Source organism: Gekko japonicus, unplaced genomic scaffold (assembly GCF_001447785.1).
Source record: "Gekko japonicus isolate JY-2015 unplaced genomic scaffold, Gekko_japonicus_V1.1 scaffold15, whole genome shotgun sequence".
Taxonomy (NCBI): domain Eukaryota; kingdom Metazoa; phylum Chordata; class Lepidosauria; order Squamata; family Gekkonidae; genus Gekko; species Gekko japonicus.
Window position 1 is genome coordinate 470969 of NW_015165830.1, and position 6673 is coordinate 477641.

The 6673-nt window shown below is 45.9% G+C and overlaps 1 protein-coding gene across 1 annotated transcript in view; it reads left to right on the forward strand.

Annotated features, from left to right (window-relative positions):
- The first annotated feature begins 3255 nt into the window (after window positions 1-3255).
- SLC25A19 (solute carrier family 25 (mitochondrial thiamine pyrophosphate carrier), member 19) overlaps window positions 3256-6673 on the forward strand; it is a 21498-nt gene continuing 18080 nt past the window's right edge. The window contains exon 1 of the mRNA XM_015410783.1: window positions 3256-3328. The gene's annotated coding sequence lies outside the window, so the exon portion shown is untranslated. The remainder of the gene's footprint in view (window positions 3329-6673) is intronic.

Consider the following 6673-nt stretch of genomic DNA (forward strand, 5'->3'; position numbering starts at 1 on the left):
CGGAGCTCCGGCAGTAAAGAGCCCAGGGGGCTGGCACATGCAACAAGCCCCACCCCCCTGCTCCCAGCAGCCCAGTCAGAGCAAGAAGCAGCCAGGTAAGTTGCAGAGCTCCCCCCGGCCCAAAACAGTCCAGTGGCACCTTTAAGACCAAGTTTTATTCAGGTACAAGCTCTCCCTCCTCTGCGAGGACAGGTCTGCACGTTCCCCCCCCCCCAATAGCTACCAATCCAAAACAGTCCAGTGGATCCTGAGCGGTGGGTGTTGCCTTTGGACACTCTTCCGGTGATGTCAGGGGATGTGGCATATGCAAATAAGTTATGCTAATGAGCTCCTGCACCTCTTTTTCTACGAAATGACCCCTGACCACAACATTATCTGTTGAGGCACGTTATTGTTTTAGTCTGTGGTGATCTTACTGATTTTAAATGGATTGTTATAATGTGTTTTATTGCAGATCTTAATTGTAAATTATTAACTGTTTTAATTGCAAATCTGCATTATTGTAAACCTATATGTTGGTACCTGCCCAGAGCCTACAATGTGGGGAGGGCGGGATATAAGTCTAAATAAATAAATAAATATCTTCCTGTGATCGACCTTCTGAATCCACACCATCCGCTGACCAAAACCCAAAACCAGCCTCCATGGTCTCCGTTACATTGGTTCTATCAGCGACGTGCTCCAAACTTACTCAATGATGTTCCTTGTCTCTAACCCCTTTGGTTCCATGCAGTGGATCGGAACCACCAGCCAAGAAGAGCAAGAAGAAATTGAAGCATAGGGATAGATCTAAGCCAGAATCTCAGACTCACCACCCCCAATCAGTTCCTAAATATCCTTTGCCTGAATCTGAGGCCCACATTACTGAGCCACCAGAGACTCCATCATTGCATTTGACCTCACCTCCACAATCCATCTTCAAAGGAGACATCGCCTCGGATCCGGTTCCATCTGTGGATCCAAGAACAGGTTGTATGGATCTGACAACTTCTTCTTCTTGGCATCACCCATATCTTCTTTCCTTGTGGCAGCCGTATCCATACTATATGTCCCCAGCTTACCTACAGGACTGGCCTGACTGCCCTCCACCTCTGCAGTATACCTAACCACAGCCATTCCAACCTCTGCATCCTCGGATTTGCTCGTCTGCTTCTCTCCCCCCCCAGCCACATTCTGAAGTGCCTCCAGTTGACTCTCATGAGGGAGAGGATGAGTTATAGCCAGATCCAAACACAGCTCTGTGATACCATCACATGAGAATATTGAGGGTTGTGAAGGGATAGCCCACTTTGAAAATGATTTTGTGAACTGAATACGCTGAGCAGCTCCAACTGAATGAAACTACAAAAATGTCGGAGCAAACAGCTGAGAAGGTGAAGGAAATGGATGCCAAATCTAAAAAGGTGAACAAAAGGGTGCAGTTGCTGGAAAAGAAACAAGTTTCGGATGAATCTCAGCTTTTGCAGATACAAATGGAGAAAGCTAACCTTGTTCTCCAGTTTCAAGGAGTCCCTGAGGCTAAAGATGAGAATCTAAAACAAATACTGAGTGATGCGCTGTCTCCAATTGCAGATTTAAAAGCGAAATATCTTATAAGCGAAAGGGATGTGGTCTATAGAGCCTATTCCGTATACATTAAGAAGAAGAATCTGCCTGGAGAGATAGTGGTAAGATTCTCGAAGAGACATGTGAGGGACCAAATTTTGAAAGCAACATCAGGAGTACCCCTGAAAATTGGAGGCAATATCATCAAGATCCTAAAAGACATCCCATTTGAAATAAGGAAGAAGAGGAAGAAATATAAAGACTTGATTATGTTCTTACAAACAAACAGCATTCCTTATAGATGGTTGGTTCCCGAAGACGTCTTTTTCAAACTTAAGGACAAAAAAAGAAAAAATTGACTCTGTTTCTAAAGCGCGGGAGTGTCTGACACTGCAACTGGGAGAGTCGGGTGAGGACGGCAAAGAAGACGAGGACAGTAAACCTAGCGATGGAACTGTTTCTTCTACTTCTACTTCCAATGAGGACTTTGCTTCTGAGAAGGGGGCAGCGGCTCCCCAAACCTGATTATCAATTGAGGATTAGAAAAGATAAAACAAAATGAAGGCTGAAGAACTCTGAATTGTGCTTTATAAGCTTTTATTAATTGGTGATGCTCTTGTGTCTCTCTTTAAGCAGTGAAATTACTGGTCATAAAGACAAATAATATAGCTTAAACAACCATGTTCAATGTAACTATAGCATTTTAGACTAATACTGATACAAGCTGTTGTAATGATCTCCTATACTTGGGTTTTTAGTGGTTTTCTTTCTTTTCTCCCTTAGTTGTAATGTCCCCCTCCCTTTTTGTTGTAGTTTATAGAAAAATGCAATAAAAAATCCCCTTGGGGGGCCAAAAAAGAAAGAAAGAAAGAAATGGTAGTCATAAGTGCAACACTTCAGTGGGTGCATAAAGAATGAATTGGTCCAATCTAGTTTTCTCATCACCCATTATTTTGAAGTAACAACCTGTAACTTTTTTAAAAAGTATCATTTTGAACAGGCAGAGATGGCATTTAGGACACAGCGCATTTCAATATATTACAATTTTAAAACATGAGTATTGAGATCTGCCTGCTATACAGGAAAGGTGGAGCGTGCTGTATCACCCAAAGAAAAGCCCCCCCCCCTAGAGATTTCGGGGGCGGGGTGTTACAAAAGGATGGAAACGTAGTGTCGCAAATTAAATCCGACCCAATTTAGACACTGAAGAACGAACAGCTACCCTCCGAAAAGTCTCTCCTGAGTAACTTTGCTTTGCAGTGGCACCAGAACGCTGAGGACATTTGGCTGGCCGGGAGACGGTTCTTGAAGCTAACGCTACTGCAAAGGCTCCAGCGAACGAGATTCGTCTCTGCTAGCAAGAAAGGAATTCCAACTCGGCGTTCCATGAAATTTCATTTGTACGTGTGAGCTGAATAAATTACTTGGAAGTGTTCCCTAAGGTATCTAAAATGCAGGAAGGAGGGCACACGCGCCTTGTTCTCTTTGCATAGTTTTTTTAATTAGGTCAAAATCGAAGCAATTTGGATGGTTTTACGAATAATAGAGGCATATAATGACCTAACAAGTAGACCCGCTGATTTAACCCTCCACACACACTCCTCCCCAGCCTAAATCTGCAAAGAAGTCACTTGGCACTTGAAGTCCACCGCGGACTACATTTCCCGAAAGGCTCAGCGAGCAGAGTAGTGCTCAGCCTCGGGCGGTGGCGCGAGTCCGGGTCGTTGCCCGCTATTGGCGGTTGTCCTTGCGTGGAAGAAGCCGCCTGCGTGCCCGCGAGGGGGTGAGTAGATAACTCAGGAAGGCTTCTAGAATAGGGGCACCGGGGAATAGGGGTACTGCAGATGCTCAGAGGTTAATTGCTAGCTGTTGTGTGTGTCTTTTGGAGAACACTGTTGAAAGCTCTTTTTCGGTCTGCTTGTGCTGGGAATGCACGCTCAGCTGTACTTCCGCTGTTTTGTTTCTTCACAAGTCCTAGATATGAATGCGGGCATAAGTTAAGCTGCCAGATCGATCTCCCCCTCCCCTCTCCCAATTAAGTGATTCCTCACTGAATCTCCTCATCCTTCTCGATGTGTGATAAACAATGTTTTCCGACCTAAAAAAAAATACACATTATTTTTTGTTATGTAATAGCTGTATAGGGCTGCAGGGGCCCAGTAGTTAAGATGCTGAAGTGTTAACCAGACGGGAAGGTCGGTAGTTCAGCAGTTCGAGACCCGAGTGCTGCATGATGGAGTGAGCTCCTGTCTCCGGCCCCAGCTCCTGCCAACCTAGCAGTTTGAAAACAAGGAATTGCAAGTAGATAAATAAGTACCGCTTTGGTGGGAAGGTAACAGCGTTCTGTGCGCCTTGGCGTCTAGCTATGCCGGCCACATGACCACGGAAATGTCTTCGAACAGTGCTGGCTCTTCGGCTTGGAAATGGAGATGAGCACCGCACCCTAGAGTTGGATTCGACTGGCTTTCGAGCAAGGGAAACCTTTACCTTTATAATGGCTGTATAGCGTTGTATTGCTGCGAGGTTTGCTTGGCATCATTTAAGAGTAGTAAAAAATACAAAAGCCAATGTGCTATAGGCACTTTCTATGAGCACAACAAAGTCTGAGTCCAATGGCACCTTTAAGACCAACAAAGTGTATGCACACACACTTCTTCAGATGCGATGAAATGGAAATTACCAGTCTGTACATATAGGTAGATGATGAGCAGCAAATTAACATACAGCATAATGAATGTGTTTAACAGATACAAGGACCATTATGTGTTACAATTTGTTTGGGTTTAATTCTGGGGGGAAACATAGTGAAGGAAATAAATATGTCAAAATTTCTATGATCAGTTATTTCCCACTGGGGGTGCACAGTCCTCCTATCTGTCCTTTGTTTTTTTGGGGGGGAGCAATTGGTCTCTTGGGATGCTGGACAAGCATTGTGGGTGCTTTACTAGACAATTCTTGTGACTCAGTGAGAAGCAGTAGTGACTGCAACTAAAGTTGTCAACTGAGTGGAGCGAAAAACTCTGTCCCTTTAATAGAGGTTTAATAGAATGTTATTTTCTCTTGTGCCATGAAAAACTTCAGCTGCTTATTCCACACGTTAAGCCCCTATTAAAAGGACACAATGTATTTTTTTCTCCAGGCCTGTTAGTAACCCTAACTGGAACTAGGCATTCCCCATTCAAACAAGCAGTACTTTACTCTCAGCAGGAGCTGCAACTATCAGTCTTTGAAGAGGTTGGTAAGAAAGTCCCCACTTCACCTATAAGCACGCACTGAAATAGTGTATCTGGGGTGGGGACTATCATATGCAAGTGTACCTGTATCCAGGGGTCATTTGGGGGGGGGACGCGGGGGGACGCCATCCCCCCGGGTGAGGTGCGGGAGGGCGGGGCCTGGAGCTCCCTGCTGGTGCCCGCTGGAGGTCGCCGCCGGCTGTGGGGAGGACACACTTCCGGTGATGTCAGGGGGTGTGGCATATGCTAATGAGTTATGCTAATGAGTCCCCCTAGCTCTTTTTCTACGAAATGACCCCTGCCTGTATCTGAACCACAGTATTACATGTTGCCAGAAAAATGTTATCTCTGTAACGTTTTCCTTATAAAAGTTTGGCTCCATCATCTCCAAGTTCAAAGCCATTTCCCACCTTAAATTGGAATCTGGCTTGAGGAGGGGCTGCAAAAAATAGGGGGAGGGTTATCACAGTTTTTACATACTCCACCTTGTGGGGCTTTAGTTCAGGGGGAGAGCACAAGTAGCAAGACTTGGAAAGACCCTGCTTTAAGGCCTTGGCAAGTTGCTGCCAGTGAAAGTACATAATACAAGGGTTTAGTAGGTCAGTTACTTGACCGTAGGAATTTTGTATGATCTGGAGACTCTGCCAGTAGCTTTAATAGCTCCAGGGCAGTGAGAACCTGAGGCAACAGGGGCCTCTGCCTGGATACGCTGTTGGTTGATTTTTCCTTCCCACTGCTGCTGAGTAAAGCCTGGCAAGAGGAGAAGGTGGAAAACAGATTTCAGTATGAGAATGGGAAAGGGCCACTCCTGCTGCTATGCTGTTTCCTGTCCTGAAGCTCTTAAAGCTTTGGGTAGAGTCTCAGGTCTGTAATTTGAGCTGTGGTCAGGTATGCGTGAACATGGCAATAATTTTCTTGATTACCTCTGCCAGGACTGTAATGTGGAACCAAATATGTAGTTGTCTGGGTTGGTTTGTATAGTGTAGTTAAATGTGCTTGAAAATGCCCTCCTAGTCTTGTAAAATTGTTAACTAGGAATAAAGCCCGTTGTGGAAATAAATACAATGAGATCTAGAAAGAGGCTCTGAGGGAGTGCTCTGGCTTTGGGCAAACAGTGTCAATTTGCTGTGGTGACCTCAGCAGGGTGTAATGACAGAGTCCACTGTTTTCTCCAGAGGAACTGATCTCTGCTACCTGAAGAGCAGTTGTAATTTTGAGTGATCTGTAGCCCTCACCTGGAGATTGGCAACAATTGTTACCCAGGAAGAAATGGCTGGTTTGGAGGGTGGAGTCTATGGCATTCTACCTGTCTGAGGTCCCATCCCTCCACAAACCCCACCCTCTCCAGGCTCCACCCCTCAAATTTCCAGGAATTTGCCAGCCTGGAGTTGGCAACCCCATCTCCTTCCCAGCTAACCATCTACCTACCATTATCTGCCCCTTTAACTTCAGCTGACTTCTGCCCTCCCTTCTGCAGAGCAGTTGTAATTCTGAGTGGTCTACAGCCCTCACCTGGAGATTGGCAACAATGGTTCCCCATGAGGGACTGACTGGTTTGGAGGGTGGAGTCTATGGCATTGTACCTGTCTGAGGTCCCACCCCTCCTCAAACCTCGCCCTCTTCAGGCTCCATCCCTCAAATCTCCAGGAATTTCCCATCTGGAGTTGGCAACCCTATCAGGACTGGCCCCAATGTGTTTTCTCCCAAAGGCCAAAGTAGGTGACAGGACCAAGCTTAGTTGCCTACCAACAGGCACTGAGGGGAAAGTAGGGTTGCTAGCTCTAAGGAGGGAAATACCTGGAGTTTTGGGGGGGGTGGATTTTGTAGAGGGCAGCATTGGGGGGGGGAAGGACTCAGCAGGTATAATGTCATAGGGTCTACCCTCCAAAGCAGCC